Source organism: Arachis duranensis, chromosome 7 (assembly GCF_000817695.3).
Source record: "Arachis duranensis cultivar V14167 chromosome 7, aradu.V14167.gnm2.J7QH, whole genome shotgun sequence".
NCBI classification, from domain to species: domain Eukaryota; kingdom Viridiplantae; phylum Streptophyta; class Magnoliopsida; order Fabales; family Fabaceae; genus Arachis; species Arachis duranensis.
Genome location: NC_029778.3, coordinates 48179197 through 48191533, shown reverse-complemented (window position 1 = coordinate 48191533; position 12337 = coordinate 48179197).

Here is a 12337-nt window from a genome sequence, read left to right as displayed (position 1 = left end):
AAAAATCCACTTCCGGGCCCACTTGGTGTGTTCTTGGGTTGAGCAATGAAGCATTTTCGTGTAGAGACCTTTTCTGGAGTTAAACGCCAGCTTTTATGCCAGTTTGGGCGTTTAACTCCAAGTTTTATGCCAGTTCCAGCGTTAAACGCTGGAATTTCTCAGGCTGATTTGCCACGCCGGTTTGGGCCATCAAATCTTGGGCAAAGTATGGACTATCATATATTGCTGGAAAGCCCAGGATGTCTACCTTCCAACGCCGTTAAGAGCGCGCCAATTGGGCTTCTGTAGTTCCAGAAAATCCACTTCGAGTGCAGGGAGGTCAGAATCCAACAGCATCTGCAGTCCTTTTTGGTCTCGGAATCAGATTTTTGCTCAGGACCCTCAATTTCAGCCAGAAAATACCTGAAATCATAGAAAAACACACAAACTCATAGTAAAGTCCAGAAAAGTGAATTTTAGCTAAAAACTAATAAAAATATACTAAAAACTAACTAGATTATACTAAAAACATACTAAAAATAATGCCAAAAAGCGTATAAATTATCCGCTCATCAGTCACCATGTAGAGCTTCAAGATATTGACTCTGATAAAAAGTTCATTGTTAATGGGTAGAGAGTCAAACATTATCTTGAAGGCAATGTTGAGCAAGAATGCTCAAAGCTGAGGCTAGATTAAAGCTCAACAAAGTCTAGCTAAAGATAGTAAATAACAATTATATGAGTCATCTTATTTTGCTATTCATGTTTGTCATACATTTCAGTAAATAATTTAGAAAAATGAAGGTTCAGAACATAAAGCAGAGGAATCACAGAGAAAAAAAGCTCACTGGCATTAAAACGCCAGTAAGGAGGCATTTTAGGCGTTAAACGCCAGAATGGTTACCATTCTGGGCGTTAAACGCCAGTAAAGGTAGCATTCTGGGTGTTAAATGCCAGAATGGGTAGCATTCTGGGCGTTTAATGCCAGAATGGGCAGCGTCCTGGGCGTTCAGAAAAACGCCCAGTGACAAAGGATTTCTGGCGTTTAACGCCTGGCCTGGCTGGGCGTTAAATGCCCAGATTGGCCAGCAGAGGGGCATTAAATGCCCAGAACAGCAGGGGGAGGGGAATTTTATTTTAAATTCAAATTTTTTTCAAATTTTCATGTTTTAATTCATAATTTTCTGCATAAACATGTCACAAATATTCACCTTTCAATTTCAATTTTCAAAAATTAATGATTTTATAAATTCTTTTTAAATTCTTTTTCAATTCTTTTTCAAAACAATTTTAAACCTCATTTTTTTCAATTTCTTTCCAAACCTTTTCTTCATACACCTTATCTTTTATTTCTTATATGTATTAACAAAAATTCTAATTTCAATTCCTCATATCTTTTTCATATCTTTCAAAATTTTAAAATCCTATCTTTTTCATATTATGTTTATCTTTTACCAATCAAATCTTTCTATCATATCTTTTTCAAAAAATTTCAAAAAACACCCCCTCCCTTTTAAATCCCATTCGGCCATCCCCATTCATTCACCATTCGAATCCTTCTCTCCTTATATCCCTCTTCTTTCCTTTCTTTTGTTTGAGGACAAGCAAACCTCTAAGTTTGGTGTGTTTTCCATGATCACTGAGCTCAAACTCACCAAGATCATGGCCTCTAAAGGAAAACAAACCACTCCAAGAGGAAAGAAAGAGAACAATCCAAAACCTTGGATGTATGAGAGGTTCTGCACCAAAGAACATGCATACCATTACTTCAAAATCACGTGCAGAAGATCAGTGATCCTGGAAGTTAAATTCGATCTGAAAGAAGACGAATATCCGGAGATCCAAGAGCAGATTCGAAATTGAGGCTGGGAAATACTAGCTAATCCTAAGATGAATGTGAGAAGAAACATGGTCCATGAATTCTATGAAAATCTGTGGCTAACAGATAAGCAAAGAATAGAGGGAACTTCCTTCCACACCTTTCGGACTATGGTTAGGGGGAAGAATATTTACTTTTGCCTTGACAAAGTAAGAGAAGTCCTCAAACTTTCTCAACTGCAAGATGATCCAGAATCCTTTAATAGGAGAATGGCTAAAGATAAAAAGCTGGATCAAGTTCTAGAGGACATATGCCTCCCTGGAACTAAGTGGATAACCAACACAAAAGGTGTCCCAAACCAACTAAAGAGGGGAGATCTCAAACTAGTTGCTAAGGGCTGGCTGGATTTTATTGGGCATTCTATACTTCCCACAAGTAACCGTTCTGAAGTTACTGTAAAAAGGGTAGTGATGATTCACTGTATTATGTTGGGAGGAGAGGTGGAGGTTCATCAGCTAATTCCTTGTGAAATGTACACAATTGCAAAAAAGGAATCTACTAAGGCCAAATTGGCTTACCTAAGCTTGATCTATCTGTTATAGAAGGATACAGGGGTATAGATGGGAGTGGATGAGTTCATCCAAACTGAGCACTCAATCACTAAAAAGATAATAGATGGATCTCAAGCTCAAGACAACCCCACCAAAAGGAGGGCACATGAGCTTCTCCCAGAAATCCCCCAATTAGACTACTGGGTTCACTTAGAAGCATCTGTTACCAAGCTGCAAGAAGCTATGGATCAACTTAAAGAAGAGCAGTAGAATCAAAACAGCATGCTTTGCAAATTGCTCAAGGAACAAGAGCAGCAAGGGCGTGAGCTACAGGAGCTGAAGCGCCAAGCTCGGCGTGAAGACAATTTCAACTCCCAGGTTACAAGATATTAAGGCCCAATATCAATTATACACATCATTAGAAGCCTTAATCACATCCAAAATATTCAAGAGTCCAAAAAATTAGTTATTAATTCTTTCTAGAAACATAAAATATTTGGTTGTTAGAATTTGTTTCTAGATTAGATTTGAATTATTGTTTTGATTTGAATTTGAAGAAAAGTAGTTAGTTATCTTATTATTCCCCAAGATAATATTAGAATTAGTTTTGAATTTGAATTTTAAGTAGACTTAGGATATAAATAAGTGAATAAGATTCACAAGAGATGGCAATCCATGGAGGAGGACTTTCGGATCCGAATCACACATCTCTCTTACCATTAGGCTTAGTTTCTTTTCTCCATAAGTCATTAATCTCTCTGTCAAAAAGTTAAGAGCTTTGTTTATATTTTCTATGGATTATTAATCTAAGTATTATTTTATTTTGAAGTCTTGCATTGATATATTTTATGATTCAGTTATTTGTTCTTCATCCCTTAAAGGATTAGTAGTATCGGAAGGTATGCTAATCCCATTTTGAATTCTTTTATTGCTTTGGAAAAACTAATATCTAAATTATAGCTTAAAAACTCTTTTACATGACTCTTTGGATTTGGCTAGGAATAGTAGTTCAATTAGTATGTGACACATACATAATTTTCAATCACTCTAATTTTGAATAAGTGACATATAATTCGGATTAGAACAAAATTGTGTTTTTTTCTAAGATTTAACTAGCTTGAATAAGTGACATATAATTTGAGCTAAGGTCTACTTTTGAATCATATTAGAAACCAAAACAGTTTTTGTGCTTAAACTCTTTAATTAATTGGTTGACCAAGGAATTGGCAATTAGTTAATTAAAAAGAAGCTGAGGAGCCAAGGAATTAGAAAATAGTTACTAAAGATTGTCGTGAAATATTTTCACATACTTCAAAATAAGTAAACAAGGTTTGATTTTCCTAAGGGCTTAAACAGCTTTGAAGCCCTTGAGTCTCTCCATTATTATTTTTTTTCAATCAACACCACTCTCTCTGAAGCACTCAACTTCCAAGGTTTTAAGCAATGCAAGATACAACTTTTCCCTCATCAATCTAGGTTATTTTAATCTAGTTAGGTATTTAGTATGATATTTGCTTGCTCAATCCTTTAATCCACGTGAAAATAGTATCCACTCACAGTGGTATTACTTGAACGATCCAGTACATTTTTCAGTATCCGTGAGTTTCAATTTTCGCTCATCAGCTTTATAACAGAATAATGATGAAAGTCTCAAGACTGATGAATGAATGAATATTCGCCTGTCGAGGTCAAAGGTTCTATCTTGCTTGCCTAATGCATGGACTGTAGGCAAATATTGTAGTTTAATCCAACCCATGGATGTTTGATTGTATCAATCCAAGGACGCCCACTGACTGCTAATCATTGTTTTCCATTGTGCATATATTATGGCCTCAAACTTTGCGATTATTGCTGGTTGTCATGAACTGATGTTATTCTTAACAATTCTTCACATATACACGGACTGACACAATTAGGAAATCATACCCATCCTATTTCTGGGTAGTGGCGAGTTGCGGGTTGTAAACCGACACGTGAGCTCATGGCCTTCATTAGAAAGATGTGCATCGTGATTGTTTCCCGCCTACTCTTTATGATATTGCTTTGTGTTCCTGATCTGTGACATGTCTGTGATTGTATACTCTTATTGAATGACTATTTTAGGATTAACCACAACACTAAACATATATAGATGTCGTAACGAACTATAAGAAACTATAAGGAATAATGTAAATGATTTTTAAGATTGTCCTAGACTGAAAAGTATTAAAGATGTAAAACCTAAAGTCGAAATGATTGCGCGGATGATCAACACAGCACTAGAGGCTTGCCCTAGGACCGATATATGAATCTTTTTCCTTAGTTAGTACCCTACTGAGAACTGTAGGTTCTCACCCGTTTCCTTCACTATTTCTACAGATGGAGGCAATGGTGATGTTTGTTGAAGAGATGGTGTTGTCCCTCCTTTACAACCCAAACTTGAAGTACATTTTGGATTTTGGAGACACTCAATGCTATGAGGCTATAGAGTTTAGAGTATTTTCTCTTATCCTTGTTAGTATTTTTCTTGAGAGGTAGGAGTTTGCTATCTTCAGTACCAGATTAGGGGCTTTCTTGATGGGCCTGAGCCTGGGGTGTACTATGTTTGTAAGTGTCCATACTATATATATGTATAATGTAATAAGCTGAAGGTAACTCTGTCTGGGTTGAGACAACTTATGATTTGCATGACTGATGGTTTCTTTCTTGATATATATATGAAGCCCTTGCAGTACTATGCAATATATTTGGTTTTTATACCCTCCTATGTTTACTCAATGTATAACTGATATTTATCTGCTTTATGTATGCCACAAAACTTAACAAATATTGTCAATTAATTTGTTCATGTTTATGATTTAGTGCGATAGGCTCAATAATATACAAACTTTATAGAGATTATAAAGTCTCGTAGGTTGATTGATTAGTAACACTTGACAATTAGCATTGGTCATGACGTGATGAAAATTAGATCGTTACACTTTGGATGTTTTAGCTTTTTTGCCTTTTGCCTTTGTATCTCATTAATCTTTTCAATCTTCTTGCAAAGAACACCATCTCATCATTTGATATGTTGTCATCAGGTTCCTCTTCTTTGGCTGTCACTTTTGACTTTAATACTACACTTTTCTTCTTGTCATCTTTGTCTTGGTTCATATGGGTAGTTTCATAGGCCAGCAACTTTTCCCTTAGTTCATTATTGGTTATTTTTATCAACTCATTGCTTTAGAAAATAGATGTGTCTTTCGCTTCCCATTTCTTACTAAGACTCTTCAAGATTTTCCTCACTAAAATTTCTTTAGGATAGCTCCTCATAGCATCAAGATTGTTGATTATTATTGAGAATCTCAAATATTTCATCAATGTTTTTATCTTCTTTCATGAAAAACATCTCATACTCCTTTACAAGCATGTATATTGTTATTTCTCTCACATGTTTTGTCCCTTCATGTGTCACTTGTAGCTTATCCCAGATTTCTTTTTTAGTTTACACCTTGAAATTTTTTCTGTAACTCCTCAAAATTGATAGCATAGTGTATTAGGTTGATTGCTTTGGCATTTAGTTCAACCTTCTTCTTGTGTTCTGATGAGCAGATAATTTATACGCTTTTTGGCATTGTTTTTAGGTAGTTTTTAGTATAATCTAGTTACTTTTAGGGATGTTTTCATTAGTTTTTATGAAAAATTCACATTTCTAGACTTTACTATGAGTTTGTGTATTTTTCTGTGATTTCAGGTATTTTCTGGCTGAAATTGAGGGACCTGAGCAAAACTCTGATAGGAGGCTGACAAAGGACTGCTGATGCTGTTGGATTCTAACCTCCCTGCACTTGAAATAGATTTTCTGGAGCTACAGAATCTAAATGGCACGATCTCAACGGCATTGGAAAGTAGACATCCAGAGTTTTCCAGCAATATATAATAGTCCATACTTTATTTGGGATTAGACGACGCAAATTGGCGCTCAACGCCAGTTCTACGCTGCATTCTGGAGTCAAACGCCAGAAACACGTCACGAACCAGAGTTGAACGCCCAAAACACGTTACAACTTGGCGTTCAACTCCAAGAGAAGCCTCAGCTCGTGGATAGATCAAGCTCAGCCCAAGCACACACCAAGTGGGCCCTGGAAGTGAATTTATGCATCAATTACTTACCTCTGTAAACCATAGTAGCTAGTTTAGTATAAATAGAACTTTTTACTAGTTTATTAGAAGTCCTTTTTTATTCGGTATTGTGACCACTTAGGGGCTGGCCATTCGGCCATGCCTGAACCTCTTTCACTTATATATTTTCAACGGTGGAGTTTCTACACACCATAGATTAAGGGTGTGGAGCTCTGCTATACCTCAAGTTTCAATGCAATTACTACTATTTTCTATTCAATTCGACTTATTCTTATTCTAAGATATTCGTTGCACTTCAACTTGATGAATGTGATGATCCATGACACTCATCATCATTCTCACCTATGAACGCGCGTGACTGACAACCACTTCCGTTCTACCCTAGACCGGGCGTATATCTCTTGAATTCCTTAATTAGAATCTTCGTGGTATAAGCTAGAATTGATGGCAGCATTCATGGGAATCCGGAAAGTCTAACCTTGTCTATGGTATTCCGAGTAGGATTCCGGGATTGAATGACTGTGATGAGCTTCAAACTCTTGAACGCTGGGCGTTAGTGACAGACGCAAAAAAATCACTAGATTCTACTCCAACCTGATTGAGAACCGACAGATGATTAGCCGTGCTGTGACAGAGCATTTGGACCTTTTTCATTGAGAGGATGGGATGTAGCCATTAACAACGGTGATGCCCTACATACAGCTTGCCATGGAAAGGAGTAAAAAGGATTGGATGAATGTAATAAGAAAGTAGAGATTCAGAAGGAACACAGCATCTCCATGCACCTATCTGAAATTCCCACCATTGGATTACATGAGTAAGTTTATCTTTATTTCCTGTTTATTTTATTTATCTTTTGAATATCTAATCCAATCATATTTGAATCAGCCTGACTGAGATTTACAAGATGACCATAGATTGCTTCATACCAACAATCTCCGTGGAATCGACCCTTACTCACGTAAGGTATTACTTGGACGACCCAGTGCACTTGCTGGTTAGTTGTGCGGAGTTGTGACTAAGTGTAATTCACGTGTGAGAGCTACCAAATTATTGGAGCCATTGTTGATGATCACAAATCCGTGCACCATGTTCCTCAGTCCATTCATTTTCTCCCTTTGGCACAACTTTTCCCTCATCATTTTGTTTGGTTGGAACATCAGGTCCATTGATGATGATCTTCCAAATGTTGTAATCTATTGACTGCACGAAGATCCTCATTTTCTCCTTCCATCTTGTGTAGTTATTGCCACTGAAGTAGGGATGTCTGTTGTTAAACTATCGTTCAGTAAGTGTATAAGCCACATCATTTGTACCTATGTTGTTTGCCATGGATCCTTTTCCAAACTGTGAAGCTTTACTCCTAGAAACCAGACTCAAATACCAATTGATGGTTTTACTAGAACATGAGAATGGCGGGTGAATTAAGTTAGTTTCAAAAATGAGGTTCTTTTATCAGATTCGCAGAAGTGTGTTTTGTAGGATATTTTTTGTGTTTTATCTCTAAACCCAGAAGGAGACAGAGAAGGGAGGGAGAGAATTATACAAGCATGTATCCTGGTTAGTGTTTCTTATATAATAAAATCTACATTTAGTCTCTACCACAACAATGATAGAATTTTAACTATAATCAAACTGATTACATGTACCAATATTAATAAATTATAACCTAATCCATTTAGTATTCTCCCACTAAACTTCTAACACAAGCCTAGAAAAATCACTAAGTGCCATCCCAACTTAGCTAAGAAAAACTAATCCTAGTTCATCACAATCACCATAAATAAATACGGAGAAAATTATTTTGGCTTTTTTAAATCTACCTCTTTATGTATTTTTGTAACAGCTCAGACAACCCGCTAGCACGATATTGTCCGCTTTGGCACACAAGGCTTCACGATTTTTCTTTTGACGATAGGGATGATAGCCGAAGCCCCCCACACTCACTCATCAAAACGCGTCATGCTACGGAGAGGTATCCACACCCTTATAAGGCATGCTTCGTTCCCCTCCCCAACCGATGTGGGACCTTACAATCCACCCCCTAAGGGAGCCCAGCGCCCTCGCTGGCACATCGATTTGGGCTCCAGCTCTGATACCATCTGTAACAGCCTAAACCACCCGCTAGCACGATATTGTCCGTTTTGGCACACAAGGCCCCACGGTTTTGACTTTGACGATAGGGATGATAGCCAAAACCCCCTACACTCACTCGTCAAAATGCGTCATGCTAGGGAGAGGTATCCACACCCTTATAAGGCATGCTTCGTTCCCCTCCCCAACCGATGTAGGACCTTACAATTTTCACTTATGGATTTTTTCTATGTTTCTCACTTCACCATGATCAAGTCTTATTCTTTTATAGAATGATAAAAAACAAAAATCATAACAAAGAAATCTCAAATAAAGCTCAAAAAGAAGGAAAAGTTGTTAAAGCATGTTTTTGAGATGATGATATAATTTCACTCTCTTTCCGAATGCTATCTTGAGGCCAGCTAGGCAATGCATGTTCTGTACTCCAAATTGCTCCACTACCTCTACATTTTTGTTGTTGATTCTATCTATTGCAATTGATGTCCTTTGGCAAACATTTCATTTCACTTTACTCCATTATCCTCTGCTATCCTATTTTGCAATGTTGTTGTGCCAGCTGCAATTTCTATTGTCTTTGTGTCCTTGTTCTATCTTGATAATTCTAGCTATCCAATATGATTTTTTTGCCTTGTCCTTGTGATGATCATACTATGATTTTTTTCTTTCCTTAACAAGGTAAGCCAAAACATTCTTTATCAACAATGTGATATTGCATGTCGCAACCTTAATTTATGCCATATTCGATGTATGTTGATGCTTTATAATATTGGACTCATATGCTTCTTTGTTTTGGGCATGCAAATCGATAAACCATTTTTGAGCTTTTAATCCAATAAAAAATATTTTGTCATCATATTATCACAACAAAATCAAGTCTAAACTCAACATAAATTACTTATGACAACTTAAAACGTCAATATACAATTAGTAAAGTAATGACAATACATTAAAAAATTATATCCTAATATAATAAACCAATTAAACAAAACTTTAAAATTAATTACCCATCACCAAAATTTTACCAAAAAACATATAACTAAAATAAAACTAGATATCAAGTGTGTTACTTTTGTGGTATCAAGAGTAAATACTCTCACAAACTATGAATAATCCATAGCACAATAAATATAATGGCATCACATGTTCTATACAACAACAAAAGTATATATAAAAATAAAATTCTAAAATTCTATTCTCCTCCGTCTTCTAATAATAACATCATCCTAACAAAATACTAACCATAAATCCTAAAAGAAGTACCAATGTCCTAACAAAGTTTTGTACTTCACAAACAATAAAAAATATCTATTGATGCATGGGAATTTGTCTCTCAACAAATTTCATTCGGCAAGTATACCGAATTGTCGTCAAGAAACTCACAATAGAGTGAGGTCAAATCCCATAGGGATTGATTGGTCAAGCAATTTTAATTGGAAGAATGCTCTAGTTGAGCTAAGTAGAAAGTGGATATAGAATTGCAGAAAATTAAATGGCGGGAAAGTAAATGACAGAAAATAAAGTGCAGAATCTTAAATGGGGAATTGGGGTGATTAGCATGAAAGTAAATGACAGAAAGTAAAGAGAATGGGTAAGATCAGAAATGGGGAAATCATTGGGTTCAGGAGGTATTGCATTTTCCGGATCAAGTTCATTCTCATTTCTTCCTCAATCAATGCATTCATTGATCTCCTTGGCAATCTTAAGTGATTAGATCCCAATTCCTTGGAAATCCAATCTCTCTAAACTTGAACAATTGCCCAATTCCTTGATTTAATTGCTCATGAGAAGAGATGAGGTATGGTCACTGATTATACCACATGTATTTCCAAATCAAAGTGTTGGTAGAGTTATATGTCACTATACCCATCCATACCCCAATTTGGTCCAACATGAGAAAGCATTTCTAGCATGATCTCCTCATCCCTTTTCCAAGGCTCAGAGGAGATCCAATTATGGAGAGTTTCTTTCCCAAGATAACAATCCAATTAGATGAAGATCGAAAGCTTTCTAGTAAGATCAAGAGAAAAGAAAGAAGAAGAATAATGAAAACTATGATTGATCCATCAAATTACAATAGAGCTCCCTAACCCAATGAAAGGGGTTTAGTTGTTCATAGCTCTGAAAAATAGAAATGAAGAAGAAAGATACATTCTAACTCTAGAAGTTGTAGAAAAGTAAAATATACAGAGTGTTATTTTCTCCAATGTGACAATCTCTTCTCTAGTTTAAAACTACTCCTATATATACTACTCTTCTTGGTCTTCTAGTCAATTCTGCAAGTCTTGGATATGGGCCTTTGATTTTAAGTTGAAGCAGTTGGGAATCTTCAGTGGGCTCAGCTTTAGTTGCAGAGAGAAAGTGATGTAAGCATGGACTTTGGCTTGGGGCGTTAGTGGCGTTAACGCTGAGTGACATTGTGGGTTCGAGAACGTTAGTTGCAATCACTTTTCTCACTAACGTTCCCACCACATGGCCCACGTTAACTCCAACGTTAGTGGTACTAACGTGACCACTAACGTTGCCTTACAAACCTTCGCAAGCGTTATTGGGACTCACGTTTCCCAATAACGTTGCCTTGTGCCCCTAGCCTCCACGTTAGAGCTCACGTTAACTAAGTTAATGTGACTCTTAACATGGTTATGTCTCATCTTCGCAGGCATTATTGGGACTCACCTTTCCCAATAACGTTGCCTTATGCCCCTAGTCCTCACATTAGAGCTCACGTTAACTAAGTTAACGTGGCTCTTAACGTGGTTATGAATGCCATCCCAACATTAGTGACAAAGGTGAGTGTCACTAAGGTTGGCTCATTAATTTCAACTCCACGTTAACTTTCACGTTAGTGGTCTTAACGTGACCACTAACGTGGGCAATGCAAGCTTGATCCAACGTTAGTGACAAAGGTGAGTGTCACTAACGTTGGCATTGTTCCTCTCTTCCACGTTAGAGTCCACATTAACTTAGTTAACGTGGCTCTTAACGTGGTTCATTGCCACATCTTGGAGCGTTAGTGGTGATCAAAATTACCACTAACGTTGGAGTCTTTTTTTGTCTTCACGTTAACTACCACGTTAATGTAGTTAACGTGGCAATTAACGTGGCTCATGATGGCTTCGAGGGCGTTACTGGTGTTCACTTTTCTCATTAACGCTGCAAGGTTATCCCTATTCCACGTTAATACCTACGTTAACTAGGTTAACGTGGATGCTAACGTGGCTCTTCCTTGCTTCCTTTGTCCTGAAATTACACAAATAAAGTGCATCAAAGCTCTAATCCAAGTCATGAAATCATGCACTATCCAATTTAACATTCATTCCTTGCATAATTCTCATGAAATAATGTAAAATTCACAAGATTTGTCTAAATCAAGATGTAAGTGTTCTTTTACCCAAAACTTGCTTATTTCCTAAGAAAATGCATGAAACTACACTAAAACAGTAAAGAAAAGGTCAGTGAAACTGGCCTAGATGCCCTGGCATCACAACACCAAACTTAAAGCTTGCTTGTCCCTAAGCAAGTATTGAAATATGAATGATGAATGAAAAGGCAAGAGGAATGAATCATTACTGTGGAAGTCAAATCCTTAGTTTTATGGAGTTTCATGCATAGCAACTTAGGTTCATTCCTTTACCAGGTTTCAGGCCTTTATCATACCCTTGAACACTTGCTTACTTACATCCCCTGAGACTTCCTAGTTATTGATCCTTCCTTCTTTTGTTTTCTCAAGATTTATTGCATTCTTCCTTTAGCTAAGTGCTCTGTAAGAGGGCGACTCTTTATGATAAGCTTT